We start from the raw sequence: 18,940 nt of genomic DNA on the forward strand, positions 1-18,940 counted from the left end.
ATTGACACAATTATTTATTTTAATGTATCTCTCAGGTAATTTAAAATTTCTAAAATAAGTTATAATTACTTTATGTATTTATAAGATTTCTTCCTACTAGATTAGAAAGCTTTAATGATAAAATTTGTTTTTGAGGATAATTTAGAGTAAGCACTTGTTAGATATATTTTTCTTATGACTGCAAAAATAAATTAATATACAACTAGATGAATGCTTTCTTCTATCTATGTTTTCAATCTAGAATTGTACTTTTTAAATGAGTACTTCGGATTGAATAATCCTATGTGTTCTCACTGAGTCAACTGTACATTTTGCTTCCTAAGGGATTCTATGTACTGTAAAGGGCATGGGCAAATCATTATCGATATACCCATAAGTTTTTTGTACAACATTTCCGAGATGTGTTGGCTGGTACAGGATTGGCCTTGATTATACTTGGAATGAAAGTACCAATACAGATTTAGAAAGTGCTGACACAGTATCGCTGGCTTATATATCTATAACCAGTCTGTTTCCAATTTTACAAGGAGGTCTAGCTGGCAGTGTTAGCATTTTTCAAAAGTTGAAAGCAATAGGAAATAACCTTAGGTTTAATAGGCTTGTTTTGCTAACAATGAGATTTTTTTCTATGAAAATTATTGATTCACTTCAACATTCCACCATAGATAGCATTGTCAAAATTGTTTACTATTTGAAAATAGAATCGACACTCAATAGTTGACATTCAAGTAGAAGGGTTTGCTGTGGCTGATTCAAATATCCAGAGAATTAACAAATCAATTGCTTCTGGTTTGTGAAAATATATTATTTTCTTTTACATTATATATATTTTTAAGCCAAACACTTTTCAACAAAATGACTTGATTACAGTAAGACCTGACTCTGTTAAACACTACCATTTTTTTCCATAATAGATTTAGAAGCTTTCACTGATGGAAATAGAAATTCATTTAAGCTAAACTCACAACAGTTGGGTTTGGGTGAAGTCTTTATTCAAGTCTCACCATGGAATGGTAACAGAACTTAGCTGTCCCTCATGGGAAGAAGAGCCTGACTCCAGAAAATGGGAAGTGAATGAGACTGGTTGTCTGGCCTTCTCTTTGGCACCAAATATATTTGTTTTTCATTGTCATTTTTAATACTTCCTCCTTTTTCCTCCTTCTCTCTCAGAAAATGGCTTAATATCCATTCTTGAGAATCACTTCTGTAAGCCTTGCCTACGTAGCCTCCAGTTAACATACTCACAACTTCTTGTCTATTATTTTTGTGTGAGTGGCTGTGTCTTCTAGTTCGTGGCCTTAAGACATTTTTATTTCTCACAGTTTTGGATGTTCATCCAAGAGCCAAAATGTTCTAGATAGCGAGAGGGATATGGGGAAATAGACATCCTGATACATCAAAACACTTTTCCAGATGCTGTGGGTAGAGCAGATTGAGCTACTGAGGCATTGAATTAATATATTTACCATTGGGTAACACTGATAACTGGCACCATTATAAAATTATTTCTACATTCTCCTGAAAACCTTGGTTTTGTTTGTTTCTTTTTATTTTTACAATAGCAATTCTATATACAAATAAACACCAATCTTCTCCAAATGAATTATTAAAAAATATTTATTCAGTGCTCACAGCTATATTTTATTTCTGCTAAAATTGGAATTAATTCCATTGATAAACTGAGAGCTCATTTTATTTATAAACAAATATGCATACATAAAGAAAATAGATATATTTGTTTATCAATACATATGTTTGTGTTTGTGTGTATTTTCTCTGAAGGAGATTATATTGCTTTTTAGATATTGATCAGTATAGCATGAGTAAGTTCTAAATGAACTGAATATCATGAAATTTATTATCCAAAAATGTTTCCTTAGAAATAGATCAGTCTCATATGTAATGCCAAAATTAAGATACAACTACTCCATTAGCTATCATTTATGGGCAATGATATTTGAGACTCCAAATAGGTTCATATTTCTGAGAAACTAACACAAGAAACATAGTAATAACAGTAATGTCTCTAATGTCACAGAGGCACTAGAGAGCATCCAAGATACATTTTGTTTATGCCTTTTACCAGCTGTAATTTATCATGTTTTGCCAGAGCCAAAGTTAGTGGCTCCCTGACATAAGCACAGAAGGTCTGAAACAAAGCAAATATTTTTGAGACTTCAAAGAAGGAAACTTTACACTATGCAAAGTAGCTCAGGGCGATGTCCTGAACTGTATAATTAGTCAATGAATGTTTATTTTGATAGAATAATGACTGTATCAATTTGCTAGAAAACTTGAAAGCAGTGCTCAGTGAGAAAGCTGTTGAATTCTATTGCAACATGTACTCTATTCTCCTTGATAATGATATCTGAATTAAAACCTCATGAGAAAGTCACTTATTTTTTTTAAGTCTAAGCTTCCTTTGAATTGCAAATTATTACTTTTCTCAACATAACTATGATGGCCGCTTTCAATTTCTGCTGTGAAACAGCAGTTCCCAATGCCAAATTGACATTTAAGGGCATTGTGGAACCTACCACAGGTCTTGCGGAAAAATAGTATAGATTTGTTTGGTAGGGATTTATAGAGGAATTATAAAGATCCTCTCAGAACATCAAAATTCCTGGCAAATCACCCCGTATTGATGAGTATTGACCCTTTACTCTCTTGAATGGCAGGAATGCTGTTCCAGTCATCTACCTTTTTTTCCTATCCTATAAACTGGAAACTTACAAGCAAAATTCACCAGACTCAGAATAACTTGCTCTTCTAATGGAAAATGCCTACACAGCCACTGTAGCTACCTAATGCTACCATTAAATGAAATACCAATATGGCTAAAATCCCTCTCAGGAAATTTCAATTATTTTCTCTCATCTCAATATAGAGATTTTTTTTTTGTCCCCGCCATGTTATTGACTAATTTCTACATAGCACACTTCATCAAAATCAGAAATTTTTATATAATTAAGCAAAGTCTCATGTGCAAATTTCCCCCACAGTTTTCCAGTGGAATGAACTATCTTCTTGAAATCAAACCACCTGTGGCACATGGGTGGCTCAGTGGTTGAGCTCCTGCCTTTGGCTCAGGGCATGATCCTGGGGTCCTGGGATTGAGTCCCACATTGGGCTCCCCACGGGGAGCCTGCTTCTCCCTCTGCCTATGTCTCTGCCTCTCTCTCTGTGTCTCTTATGAATAAATGAATAAAATGATTAAGAAAAAAGAAATCAAACCAGCTAACGTTTACTATATAACATACCTCCCTCATCCTAGTGGCTTAAAATATCTACTATTCTGGGAGTTGGTAATTTGCTGGGGAGGATGAGGGAACAGCTAGGTAAACGTTCTAATCTTTGTTGGGCTGGGTGGACCAGGTGTTGGGTGGTCTAGCTTGGTGTATGTGGGCTGGCCCATTTCTGCTTCAGGAGGACTCTTACCCTCCAGCATCCTTGCGCAATTTGTTTCTTTGGCAGTTCCTCAGATTTCCAAAATACTATGTGGAAGCAAGCATATTCTTTCAAGTCCCGGGAAGGAGCACATCACTCCCTCCAAATTTCGTTGTCCAAAGCAGGTCACAAGGCCAACCCAGATTCAAGTGGAGGGAAAATAGATTCTATATTGGAGAAACTGTAAAGTCACATTCTAAAGAGTGTATATCCAGGGAGGAATAAAGAATGTGAGCCACTATTATAATTTACCACAATTCTCATTTTTTGCAATGGATACATTCAGTATGGAAAGCAGCAAAGCACTCATATGCAGTATGGAAAGTCACAAAGTACTCAGATACAATATAGAAAGTGCAAAGCAGGGGAACCTGGGTGGCTCTGTTAGTTGAACATCTGCCTTCAGCTCAGGTCATGATCCCATGGTCCTGGGATCAACCCCTATGTTGGGCTCCCTACTCAGTGGGGAGTCTGCTTGTCCCTCTCCCTTGTGTTCCCTCTCTCTGTCAAATAAATCAATAAAGTATTTATTAAAAAAAGGAGGAAAAGCTGCTCAGAAAATTGGCTCAGCATATATCTGGAAATCCACATGAAATCACCAAAAATAATTGTTATCTAACTCTTTAAATTGTACTGTATGACTTTAGACAACTCACAATCTCTCAAAGATTTTGTTTTCTTCTAAACAGATAGAAAATTGGTCTGAGTAATTTCGAGGTATGTGAAAATGGATACACTTATAATAGCTATCATAAAAATTAGTAGCCCATGACAAGGATATTTTCAGTTAGACATGATGGAACAGAGAAAGTTAAATTTAGAAAATAAATTATTGATGATAAATAATGCCTGCTAGAGAAAAGCCCTGCAAAAGCAGCTGGCAATGAGGTGGTAAAGTTGCTTTTTAAAGTAAGGACCAGGTTCTGAGACTTCCTATCCTGTCAGCTTCCTCTTGGGTGTGCTCTGTTACTCACCTATCCAGCCTCATTTATATAGATAAAAAGCCTATAAATTCCTATTTTACTTCCAGGAATAATCATGACAATGTAAAAATATTTGTTTAGTGATTAAATATTCAGTCATGGAAAATTACTACTTTGAAACTCAAATTTGATTTTTGCAAGAGAGGCATTTTTTAACCTTCATGGTATTTTCTTAAAAAGCAAATTTTTTAAAAAGTGGGAAATAGGAACCTTTAAAAATTTCTGGAGGTAGGGTAATTACTTTATTGGACATGTTTTCCATATGTAAATTCTTCCTAGATCAAACAGAAAGATTGATGAATAAAAAAAAATTGGGAAAACAATGTTTACAAACTCTCTCTTTTTTATTGGGAGGGACATGATTCAGAAAAGAAGCTGATTTAGCCAAATACACACAGCTAGTCTGTTGACACAGGTGAGATAAGGGCCTAGGTTTCCTGCTCTCCACCACAGAGTTCTTTCTGCTATTCCATTCTGCAAGATATGGTTTAATATATATACAATTGAATGATCTGCCTTGAAGTTCTTTTGTGTGCGTACCTGTGTCCACCTGTTTGTGTGGTGTGAGTCTTTTAAAATAATAGAATTTATATTTTTGTGTATAACGTTTGACTAAATACTGCTCTGACATTTTAAGTTTCCCACCTTAGAAAAATAAGGAACTTTGGGAACACAAACAATAATAAGCTGAAAACATCCGATGAAGAAATAAAGGATACCATAGTATTAACAGCTCCCAGGACACACAGCAGATTGTATGAAAATGTGCATGCTACTGTATGGTGCAGAATAAAACCAAGATAAGTCGTTGTTTACTTTAAATGCTTACTACGTCAAGGCAAGAGGCACATGTGGTACCAGATAATCTTTATTTGAGCCCTGAGTCATCTCCCATATATAGACATCATTTCTATGACAAATATATCACAATGGTACCATCTTCCATGTGATTCTGCTCCTTGCTTATGCAGATTAATAATTTGCAGGTTACAAGTTTTGCAAGCTACATACATTTCCCATTATTTGCTAATACATTGATGAAAATAAATGCCCTGTGGTTCTGGCGTCAGTGGCTTTTTACCAAACAAGAATTTCCACTGAGAAAAGTTGCAGTTATTATTTTAAAAGAGATGTGTTATTTTATTTTTCCAACAACAGAAGGCCTCTATAAGTCCAAAGTCCCATACAATTATATACTACAGAGCAGAATAATAGAACACTGCACTAGGATAAATTTTGTGCCCACTTAATTGAAACACTTGCCAAGGAACTGGGTGAAAGCAATGTATTTCAATCACTCTAAACAATGGATAAATGAGACACATTCCTTCTAAATGACACATTTTAGCTGTCTGGAAGCCTATTCACAGTTGTACGTGGTAACATAAGTTTGCCACTCTGCTCTTTACAATTGGTCCATTTCAAGCTGTGCTTTGAAGTTGTTTATTCCAAAAAGCCTTCTTAATATTAACAGAAATAAAAATGTTTTTAGATGTGGACAAATATTTTCCCACCCCTTCCAGAATATATGTATGTATATTCGTATCCTGTTTTTTTGGTCTCTCCCTGCTTCTCTGTCTCCATCTCTGTATTTGTCTCTCTGTCTCTGCTTGTCTCTCTCTCTCTCTCTCTCTCTCTCTATATATATATATATATATATATACATATATATACACACAAACACACATACATATAAACATAAATATATATACGTAATTTAAACTATGAATACATTTTATTATCTTTTATATAATTTTTATATTAAATAAAGCTGATATAGCTTCAGCTCAGTATTTGTTTGTTTTGTTAAACCAGAATATAATGATAGAACTATGCTAGTAAATCGAGGAGCGAATAATATAAATTTGTTGCAACAGAAATATTTAAATAGTTAAATAAGTATCTTTTTATATTTCTGGAAAAAAAAGTTGTCTAATGGAAGTAAAAAAAGATAATTCATTCCTGAAAAAAGTCAAAATGAAAATTAAGGAATATAGAAGCAGAGCCCTTGCTTTCATGAGTAATAGGCAGAGTGGCTATATAATTTATCATCCAAACTATGACATTTTTGAGAGTGAAAAAGGGTATTATTAATAACTAAGCTAGAACCATAGACACTAGAACTCTCCCAGGTAAACTAGGCCATGTGGTTACTCTGGCCACCCTACTTACAGGTGATCAATCAATCCCGGAGTTATTTTTTGAAATGATATGATATTGTTCAACCTTATATTATTTTATCTATGGTTTTACAATTGTTTTAAAAGAAAATATTAAGATGAATATATAATCTAGAGAATGACGAATTTTACCATGGTAAAGCAATATACAACGTATTTCCTCTACTTCTATTCCTTTCAAACTGAAAGCTCTCAAGAAAGTTCTGGATATTAAAATTCAATACAGATTAAAATAGACCAGGTTTATATATCTAAGTTTTTGATAGAATCATATCTAAAAGAATACTTTGCTAATAATAGTAATTCTACAAAGAATTAGAAATATCTCAAGCATTTTTTTCTTGGGTGATTTCAGTTAAAAAAAAAAAAAGAACTTTATCTTCTCTTCAAATTTGACAAAGTGCAACTAAAGAGCTCACCTGAATATGAAGGTAGAAAAATGTACCTGTTGATGTCTTCCGAAGCTTATTCTCTAAACCTACTCTTACCCTAAATGTGTTAGAGAAGGGTCTTTTTGGGTTACTTGACATACCTTATAATAGCACATTTTTTGGTTTGTTTTTAGAAACCACATCATATGGGAAATTTGATTAGCCTTTTTGAAATTAGTATCTGTAATAATTCTACTTAAGTTGTAATCTGTTCCTGTGATATGTCCATATGGCCAATCTTAGGGAGGTGGTATGGTGGAGAGACACTGGATCCTCTAGGATGAGTATTTAGCTAGAGCAATCAAACACAAGCAAGAGAAGTAATTAAATGACCATGCATTGGTCAGACACCATTTTGCTTCATGAAGCTGGAAGTTCCTGAATCTGGAAGTTAGGATTATGGTTGGAGCATGATATTGAAGATTCGGTTCACAATAGTAAGTTTGAAGAGTGGAGGGAAGAGTTTCTGACGCATGATGAGAAGTCTTGCTGGTGAATCTCACTAGGTCAGAGAATCTAAGCCCAATCATCCAACTTACACACAGAGCCCTTGAATTTTGAATAAATGTTTCTAGAAGGAGGAGTTCAAAAGGCCCTCAGAATGTAATGTGTGTGTGTGTGTGTGTGTGTGTGTGTGTGTGTGTGTGTTTCTGTTCTTGGACATCACAGCTCTCTTCAGCATAGGAAGAGTGAGTAGAAGCAAATTGCTGGTTCCCCTCCTGGCACCCTGTTGTTAACCCCTGAGTATTCCTCCTAACAGCTTGTATTGCAGAAAATTGGAGTCAGGAGGATTAGGAAGCCAGTTTCTAGTAGTATTTATTACAATTTTCCCTAAAATCTTGAATTTCCTAGCCTAACATACTGCTTGAAAAACCAAAAAGAAAATCTCTTTGCATTTTCTATGTTAGGGAGGTCGGTTGTGGTGTGAAGTAGAGAATAATCAAATGTGTAACACAAACCAGATATTGCATTACAGCTGATTTATATATTTAGGTCACTATGTATAAGCATGAATACATTTTCCCTGCATGTAGTTATTGAAGTTTAAAAACTAATTGTGATATAGTCCAAGAAAGCCATTTTGTAGGTAGCATTTATTTTTTGCTATAATATTATTTTTTTAGGTAGGCTCCATACCCAATGTGAGGCTGGATCTCAGGACCCTAAGATCAAGAGTTGCATGCTCTACTGACCGAGCCAGCCAGGTGCCCTCATGAGTAGCATTTTTAAAGAATATACTCAAATAATTCTACATACAGTTTACAGACAAAATTCTATTGGGATAAGAACAGACATTAAAACAAGTTAATTTTGGATCTATGTAGTTCAAGGTTTCATGCATATTATTTAATTACACATATCATAATTCTCTATGTTATAAGACATTGTGAAAAATACAGAGGATATGAGATTGTCCTGGCTCAAAAAATCACTGAATCTTCTATTTTCTCTTGATGTAGATGAATTTCTTCTTATATTAACTCTTTGGAATTCTGTGAAAATGTGGACTACTACATAGTTGTATTATTTTCAAATTATTATTTTGATTAACGTGAAATATAAATAATATAATATGTAATATTTCCAAGTAAAAAAAAATAAAAACCTGGATAATTCATTACAAGTGCATGCAGTAGATCTACTAAGTAAATATTTGTAGTCTCTGTCAGGGTGATATAGTTGTCAGTTCACATGGAGAACTGTCCTCAGAAAACTAATTTAAATTAAAAGAAATTCTGCCACACTTAAAATGGGAAAAAAAATAGCATTTCCACAAACATTAGTCTAGACACTTATTTAGAAAGACAGTTTGGGGCCCCTGTACCTTTCAAGTGATATAATGGAGAAATGAAACAGAAAATGTACTGTACATATTTATTAGGTAGTTCTTTACAAATGTTCGATGGACTATGGGCAATGGCCAAGAATACTTGTTTTAAACAAGGGGTCTATTAGTAGATTGAAGTAAAAATAGTCGTCAATTAGGACAGCTGGGTGGCTCAGTGGTTGAGCTTCTGCCTTTGGCTCAGGTCCTGATCCTGGGGTCCTGGGATCAAGTCCAGCATTGGGCTCCCTGCATGGAGTCTGCTTCTTCCTCTGCCTATGTCTCTGTCTTTCTCTCTGTGCCTCTCATGAATAAATAAATAAATAAATATTTTAAAAAAGATGGTCCTCAATTAAAAAAAAAAAACAACTTGCTAGTTATGGTAAAGAAATTTCAAAGTATATTGTGATTTGCCCCCAACATTTCTTAACAATTAAAATCTGAAATTGTATATCTTCCTATAAATCACAAATTATGTACTAAAAAGGACAAATAATTGATAATTTATAATTTCCCACCAAATTTCTTTAGAGCTACTTACGTTTCCTATATTCTCTGCTTTTATATAAGAAATAATAATTATAATAAAAATCATAGTCATGAAGAATAGTAGTAACAAATGAAATTGCTTCCTTAATGGCAGTAATTGTAACAAATTTTTCTTCTTATGTTTGAAAGTCTCTATGAAGCTATCATAAAGCATCTCTTTAAAGGTAGATTAGTAATAACTAAAAAATCTCTGTTACAGTTCCAACCTATGCTTCATTTACAGATTCTGGGCTTCAGAAGGACTGTCCATGCATTAGTTGTGAAAAACATTAAAATTATCAATACTTAGTTTTAATAAATACTCTTCCTGATGCTTTACCCATCTTTTTTTTTTAATTTGGGATATAGGTTTTTCTGAAATTAATATCCAGTGCACTTGCCTTGATCTCACATGTCATCTGACTCCTCAGTAAACTAAATCTTAGATTCAGTTATTGAAAAACTATTAATAGTTTATTTTCACTTAATTAAAGTTAATAATTGCTCACAACACACACACATAGATTTTACAGAAGTGTGAAGTGCGGGAAACAAAATAAGAGAGAAGAAGACGATATCTGTTTCATACAACAGAAACATAATTATTTATAAAAGGAATTTTTGTGGACTCTTTCTGCACAAAAAATATGGAAAGTGTAATCATCCAGAACCATGTATCTGTCTAAGTAAAAAATGGGCATTAGCGAAATTATAGCCAGGCCATAATTAACTTAACATTGGTAAAATGTATTTGGGTGTTGTGAAAGGAAAAAAAAAAAAAAAAAAGAATTGATAAGTGTCTTGTTACATAGAAAGATTTAGACCACCTGCATCTCTTCACCAGGAAATCCAACTGTTACTTGGGGGAGAAATAGAAACTGTGGGTCTGAATAACCTGATTCGCTCAAATTTATAGGAATAACCTATAATCATTCTTGTGTCTTTGAGAAAATAAAGCAGTTTTTGTAAATTTTAATTTGGCCTATAAACTTAGTGAATTTTTAAGATTAAAGGATAACATAAAGCAATATATCGGTATTCAAAATATCTAGATAGCAAAATGATATTGATTACTTCTGGCTTAATCTAATTTTCCAAACACACTCTTTCTGTAGTGCAGTATCTTTCTCTCTCTCTCCACTAATACATCTGCAAGTTTATGAAATTAGTCTTTGAACAAGATTACTTTTAAAATAAGTTTAATAAACCCATGAAAAATTTGAAGAGCAGATGTGTTATCATTTCTTTAGTAAAAAATATAAAGGTGGGATTTACACTTTACAAATCAATTGCACATATGAGGTTTAACTTGCTTAACATAACCAATAAAGTCAGTGTTTTATTATCATTTTTCAGATGAGGAAATGGGCCAACAATATAGAGATTTTTTTTTTCCCAAGAGCAATAGCAAAACAGGTCAAACAGCAAACAAATGAGAGAACTTTAATCAAAATTGAGTTAATGTGAATCCAAATACTATGCCACTTACTCCTAAAGTTCTTTTTCTTTTTAAAGTTTGCATTTAATAAGAAACCAGAATTTATCATCTCATATATAGTCCTATTGGCATAAGATAGTTATGACAATAAAATATGCTTCTAGGATTCTGTTTCATGAGCTAATGTTTTGGGAAATTAATGGCATAAACACATTTTTTTCTTTATTTTTTTCATACTCTTTCTAGAGATAAATTGTAAGTTATACATGTGATATAATTTGTGAATGAGCAGAGTGAATTATCCATTTTGTTGTATTTTGGACTTCCCTGTGACACGAAGTAAATTACTTATCTGTCAGTTTAGTTACATTTATTCATAATGCCCATATTTTTCTTGTTGAAAGAGGAATCTAAATTGCATTTCCAGGAGCTATGGACTTGAATTTATTCTCTCAACAAGTGAGCTCTCTTCCAGGCATCAGAGACACAGTGGGAATACAAATACTGTCTCTGCCCTCAAGAAACTTAGTGTCTAGTGGAGAGAGACAGAAATAAATGTATGTTGGGGGGTGATCTGCTATAAAGGAAAGAAGGCAGGTCAGGAAAATAAGGGGGATGGGAGGGATGGTGTTTGGTTGAGAAATCTGTAGTAATAGAGCATTGTGGATGAGCTGTAAGGAAAGTGAGGTGTGAGACCAGTGGTTACCTAGGAGCACATTCAGCTCAGAGGTAACACCATATGTAAAGTCCTTAAAATATAGCATTTGTTGGCAAATGCAAAATGGGACCATTGTGGAGGTCAGTGCTCTTAGAAGACAGTGAGAAAACTGGAATGGTATTACATTAGATCAGAGAAGTTGTTGGAGACCAGACTTGTCAGGTCTTTTCCAGGGTATTTTCTTTAGTGTTTAAGAGAGGTGGGTAAATAATGCCTCTTCCCCCTCAAAATATCAACGCCCTAATTACTAGAACCTATGGAGTTCCTATTGTCTATCCTGGTTCCCAATTCCACTACTGTTAGAGTCGTGAACATGGGCAAGTTCTTTAACTTCTCATTGTTCTCATTGATAAAATGTACATAATAAAATTACCTGAGTCATATAATTGAAAGAGTAATCTGGAAAAATTTGTGCACATAGTAAGGCAAGATAAATGTTACCTATTGTTACATGGCCACTATTATCCAATCAGTATTTATTTTCTGAGTACCTGTCTATGGAACTTTGCTGGTGATATAGTGAGAATTGCAATTCTTTAAGACAGTGCTCTTCCATTTACTACTGTACATGGGACTCTTGTTGGTAAAAATTAAAAATCATACAAATCATTGCCTAATAAAGCTGTCAAAAACAGTCACCAAATAACAAAATTTCTTAGGAATGGAGAACTTGACCTTGAAGGATGGTAAAGTTTTAGACATGTGGATAATGGAAAATGCATTCTGGCTAGAAAGAACAACAAACAAAGGCTTGGAAGTAGAACATATCTTTTGATGGGAGTGGAATATTTTAGAATGTTATTTCTTTTCCAAATGTGGAATATCAATTTTGAAGTTATGATACTCCAGATTTATCTTGAGATCAGATGTTTAACTGATTGAAAGGACACCAGATGGGGCTCAGAAAATATTCCTCCATTAGCCACATCTATCTGTGACCCTGGGAAAGTACCTCCATGCTGTATCCTTAAGTTACTTTGAGAAGCTGAAGAAGGAAGATAAAGTAATTAACCTATTCTGCTTTATTCTTCTATCAATAAATAAAGGAATTTAAATGGCCCACCTTTTATTAAAATTTGTATCATCCTTGATGAACATCTTTCCTTTCTTTTCTTTTTCTCTCTCTCTTTTTTTTCTAACCATTTAATGGTCAGGTGGGAGCACAAACACAGTCCCCTACTACAACAAATTGTGCTGTCAGGTTTCCTACATTTGGGGAAATCACAGGGGCAGCATACCCGGAGTGCAATGGAAAAGCCTCACCCGGGGAAAACCACCTTCATAATCATTGTGTCTCTCCTTCCAGGTATGTTCCTTTCTTTTTTAAAAATTTTACTGATAACATTATATTATTTCCCAAATATATCTAAGAAAAATATATGTTTCATGTAAAGATTTTAAAGATGTATTTGTGTCATATAAGTATATGACATATAAGAATATGTTTTATATATAAAGAGATTTATATTTAAATATTTGTACATGGTTATAGTTAAATATAGCTATGTATACATATATGCAAATATATACATATACAAATATGTACACACACACACAACCCTATTTAAACTCTCAATAGCTGTTTTCATAGAAATTGCCAAGCTGATTACAAAATTGTAGGGAAATGAGGCAATAATCTAGAATTTGCCAAAATTACCTAAAAAATAAAGACAATAGTTGGAGTATTCACACTAGCTGATTTCACAATATGCTATAAAATTACAGTATTCAAGATAATATGTCATTGGCATAATCACAGACAAATAGTTCACTGAAAGAGAATAGAGTGTCCAGAAATAGATTCACACATGTATATAAGTACTAAGGAAATGGAATGAGAGAAATAAAAGGGTTTTTTTTCAACAAGTTATACTGGAACAAGTGGATAATTATATGGGAAAAAATTTCCAACCCTTATGTAGCAAAATACATGAAAATCAATTTGAGATTTTTGACAGATCTAAAGATTAAAAAATTCTATAAACATCTAGAAATAAAAGAATAACAGAGAATATTTATTCTACCTTATGATAGGAAAAGATGACTTACAAAGAATTCAAAAATAATTAATCTTAAAAAAATCAGACTTCATCAAAATGGAAAACTTCAGCTCATTAAAAATCACTGTAAGAAAATGAAAAGAAAGTTACATATGGAAGAGAGTATTATGATACACGTGTGTGGTGATTTCTGTTGGGAAAATACAAGGAAATCTTACAGTTGAAAAATAAAAAGATAAATTTAATTCTAAAAAATGTGCAAAACTCATAAACTTGAGCACAAAGTTTATCAAGAGAGACATGAATGTCAAGTAAGAAAATAAATAGTAAATACCTTTATTCGTCAGGGAAATAAAAATTAAAACTCTAATGAGATACCGTTCTACACCCTCTAGAATTTTAAAGATTAAAGATGCAAGACAATTTTAAAGAGTGAAATAATCAAGTATTAAGAAAGATGAGGAACAAATGACATGTTCGTATAATTCTGAAAAGAATATGAATTCATACAAAATTCTGGAAAACTCCTTGGAATTTTCTTACAAAGTTAAAATACACTTAATCTATGTCCCAGTAACTCCACTCCACTCCACTCCACTGTACTTACTGAACAGATGTCGTAATTTAAGTCCAAAACAGACTGCTTATGTATATTCATAGCAGCTCTACTGAAACTGCCAAAACCCAAAAATAACTCAAATGCCCATCTTTAGGACAAGTGATAAACAAACTGTAGTATATTCACACAATGGGACACTAATTAACAATAAAAAATAAATCCGTGATTCATCATATAGCAATTCTTAAAAACTATTCTCAAAAGTATTATGTTAATTGGAGAATCCAAACACCAAATAGCACATACAGTGTCATTTCTTTCATATGAACTCAAAATAAGCGAAACTAATCTATGGAGATACACATGTAAAAAGTGATTAAGCATCATGGGCCTAGCACAGTGACCTCTTTCGGTGAATGGAAACATACTTGTCTTGATGGGGATATTGGTTAGATAGGTATGCACATTTGTCAAAAATATTTGAATTGTATCTGTACAATTCTCTCTAAATTTTGCCTCAATCAAAAACATCTGTAAAATAGCTTCCTCTATTGAAAGGCCAATAATAGCCAATAATTCTTTACTATGTTCATTGTTTAAATGACCTGTTTGCTAAGCTTTTGCTAACCTGTTGGTTTTTCTTGACTAGAGATTAGCTATATTTTTACATAATTCTATACTGCATTATGAGCATGTTTTTACTTTTTACTGTGAATGCAAATAATTTTAAATTTACAGCAAAAATGAAATAAATCTTTGCCTAATTGCAATCAACTTGTTTCATCTAAGCATAGATATCAGAGATGCATCATAAAGTCAAGTAGTTCTAAAGAAACTGCTTTGAAATAGTAGTAACTTTATATTTAAAAAATTGAAAACTATTTCTTAGTTCAATATGATTTTCTAGAATATATGGGAATATTAAAGCAGAAGGCTATTATTTATCACATGTAATGCCTTCTGAACAGCTGAACATCCCAAGCTACATAGTCACATTTAGCTTATTTTCTAGTTCTGTAATAAGATCACCGCTTTTCATTTTCCTTTGATATAGTAACATTGTATTCATAAAATTGCAAATGCTTGCAAAACTGTAGGGGGAATGAGGAAATAATCTAGAATTGCCAAACCTACCTACAAAATAGGACAATAGTTGGAGTACTCACACTAGCTGATTTCATTGGCATACTCTAAAACATACATTTCAACTATTGAATATGAAGATTTGTGTACATCCAAATAAAAAAATGTATGTGTGTATACATAGATACTCATATGTAAATATGCTTATCCATCATACCACACAGATGTCTATATTTGCATGTTAATATATATGTGCAAGGGTATGTGGCTTACCCTTACAAGATTGATATTGGTTCCAGATACCAGACATGGGAAGACTGTCTGACATTATACTGCTATTTATTATTTCCAGAGAGAGAAGCACTAAATCTCCTTGGAGCAAATTTTCTTTATTTTTGACAGAAATCAGCTGAGTGACAGTTTCTTAGTTATGGAAATATAAGTCTCCTAAGCACCGGCTTTCCAGCATCACCTTTTGTGTTTGGAGAAAGGCTGATCCTCCTGAAGAAACCTATATTTGCGAAGACAGCACAGGAGATTTATATAATGTACTTAGATTTATAAGACCAGCATTCAAGAGGGATGCTGTAGCAATGGTGAAAGTGATAGCACTAATAGACTGCTCCAAATCTTATTCTCTATCTTTTGTTAGGGAGCTGCAATGCCCTTTGATGAACTCTGACCCAGGCATTCTCTCCTGAACTCTCAATTCATTCCTCAAGCTATCTGAAGACTGTCTAATAAATATCTTGCTCAATATACCCTAAATTGAATCCTTGACCTTCCTTCTGCACATATTTTACTCACTGCCTTCCTGATCTCAGCTGTTGCCATCTCATCCCTCCAGTTGCTTAGACTTTGCTTATGTAAAATTCCCAGGAGTTAATTTTGAATCTTTTTCTTTCAAGCTCACCATCTAATCTATCAGAAAATCCTATTGTCCATCCTCAGAGTATATCTAGTATCAGGCCACTTTATAACCACCCACGTTGTTCCAACTCTGGGCCAATGCATTGACATCTCTTGTCTGAATGATCTCTGAATGCAAGGACAGCCTAGTCTCAAGGAACAGCCACTGATCTTTCAAAAGTTAAGGTATTTTAAATGTCTGTTTAAAAATGTTCCATGGTTCCCTACTTAAGTCAGAGTAATAATCAAACTCCTTACAGAGGTGTATGCATCTCTACCTGACATGACCTCACTGACTTCTCCGACTGCAATGCTGAGCACTCTCTCTTACTCATTATGCTCAGAGACACTATCCCAAAGGTCAGGGATATTCCTATCTTAGGGCATTTGTTCAAGCTCTTTCCAATCTCTGGACTGCTCTATGCCAAGAGCTTCTTGCTAAATTTGTCATCTTCTTCAGGTTTGGGAGGTGATGCCATTTTCTCTTTAGTTTCTACTCTGATCACTTTATTTAATCTGGTGATGTGTTACCTGCAGCATCTTCTCATGTGTACACAATTCTAATTGCCCTAATCCTGTTGTACTTTTATTTTTTTATGTACCACTTAATACCATCTAACCTACCATATTTAATGTATTTTTTCATTATGTCAACTTTATTTAATTTACGATAAATTAAATATAACACTGTGCAAATTTAACTTGTATATGTTACTTTGATATATTTAAATATTGTAATATGATTCCCATTGTAGCGATGTTTATCACATTACATAATTATAGTACAAATTTTCTATATTCATTATATTATGTATTAAATATCTATGGCTTATTTACTACTCATTGCAAGTTTGTACCATTAAACAACATGTCTTATCCCCTCAACCTCATCCCCTGACAAACACCATTTTACAATCTAGTTTTTGCAATTTGACTTTTTTAGGTTGTATATATAAGTGATATCATGCAGTATTTGTCTTTCTATGTGTGACTTATCTCACTTAGCATAACGTGCTCAAGGTTCATCCATATTGTCACAAAAAGCAGGATATCATCCTGTCTCATAGCTGAATAATATTCCATTCATCTATTAGTAGGCATTAAGGTTATCTCTCTATCTTGGTTATTGTGAAAACACACACACACACACACACGGGAGTGCATAAATCTTCTCAAAATCCTGTTTTCATGTCCTTTGGGTATAAACCCAAAAGGGGAATTACTGGATCATTTGGTAAATCTATTTTTAAAAGAATTTTGACAAAACTCCAAATTGTTTTCCATAGTGGTGGGACCAGTTCACATTTACACCAACGGTATGTAAGAGTTTCCTTTTCACCACAACCTCAACAGCTAGTATCTCTCATCTTCTACATGACAGCCATTCTAACAGGTGTGAAGTGATATCTCTTTGTGATTTTGATTTGTATTTCCCTGATGACAGGTGGTGTCAAATATCTTTACGTGTGCCTGTTGGCCAAATGTTAGTTGGGCAGGACTTTGTGTTACTCCCTAATGCATCCCAAATACCCTGCACATTACCTAACATAGTAGGCACTAAACAGATACCTGTTGAATACATGAATGTATTGGAAAGCTTCTGAAATGCTTTGGCAATTTGAAAGAATAAACTGAGAAATATATCAGAATTGCTGACAATAAATCTATGTAAATATTACAGTTAAAAATGAATTAAAATAAAGTGGCTATGATCTTATCTCAGGCGAGATCATTCATATGATCTGTGTTACTACCACAATAATTATGCTGCATGTCAACATTTGTAGCTAAGAGACCACAATCACTTTGTCGATTTTGACTGATTACTTTAGGCACCATTTGAACATGTAGTATGACCTGTGGCTTTCCCGTAACTTATCCTTTACTCCAATTCTAAATCTTGTATTAGGTTGATAGAATCCAAGCAACTAAAATCCAACTATCAAAGAATAGTTAATGCATCAGTAGCCTGCGGATAGACAAATACCAGGGCTTCTAAAACAGTAAGAAAATGTACCACAAATTTTGCAAACCAGTGAGTTTCTATTTTTTTTTTTCTATTTTTCTTCAAAATCTTTCTTTGGCATTTCTTGGGACTATAAAGAGAAAATACATAAACATTTAAAGCTAAGGCTGTAACATATGCCATTTATAAGTACAATGCATGTTAATTAATTCTTCAAATAATTTTTGAGCATTGACTATTTGGAAAACACTATGAGACATGTTGATTGTAACATGGGAGAAATAAATGCTGTCCTCAAGGTGTTTATCATTTAATGTAGAAGGTTTATGCCTAAGTATATAATTGTATTACAATATTGTAGGCTATTATAGCAATGTGTATAGTATTTTGTATGCATGGGAGAGTGTTACCTAAGTATGGAGGAAAATATCTTTGTTAAGAAAAACTTGCTTTATGATAAAAGCATCAGCATGGAGTTATCAATGATGAGCACATGTTGGACAACAGGATGGGGTAGGTCCAGGTTGAAATGATGGTGGGAATAAGGGTCATTACACAAAGAAAGGGCAGTCTTATCAAAAACATGATGGCAAGAAAAAGCATGAATCAGAGTAAGAACATCAAACACTGTAGAAATGAGAATAGAAAATGTTTAAGTCAGAGAATGGTGAGAAAAATCTAGTTGTAATTTATAGATTAAATAATCAGGTAAGATCTTTGGATAGTCTAAGTTGAGAATACTTTGTGATAAATAAAGTGTTTAAAAGATATTAACTATTAAAAGACTTCAAAAGTCCAATAAATAATAGATTTTTCCATAGTGACACATTTTGAGGTATTTTTGAAGTATAAAACTTCATATTCTTGAAAAGG

The 18,940-nt window shown here is 33.4% G+C and overlaps 1 long non-coding RNA gene and 1 other non-coding gene across 2 annotated transcripts in view; one reads left to right on the top strand and one right to left on the bottom strand.

Moving 5' to 3' along the window:
• Positions 1-18,940, top strand: part of LOC144302682 (uncharacterized) — a 488,681-nt gene that overhangs the window by 349,501 nt on the left and 120,240 nt on the right. The window lies entirely within an intron of this gene.
• Positions 12,702-12,864, bottom strand: LOC144303839 (U1 spliceosomal RNA). Its single transcript, XR_013370817.1, has one exon. It is a non-coding gene; the product is annotated as a U1 spliceosomal RNA (small nuclear RNA).

The sequence above is a fragment of the Canis aureus genome, chromosome 2 (assembly GCF_053574225.1).
Source record: "Canis aureus isolate CA01 chromosome 2, VMU_Caureus_v.1.0, whole genome shotgun sequence".
In the NCBI taxonomy this organism is placed as follows: Eukaryota; Metazoa; Chordata; class Mammalia; order Carnivora; family Canidae; genus Canis; species Canis aureus.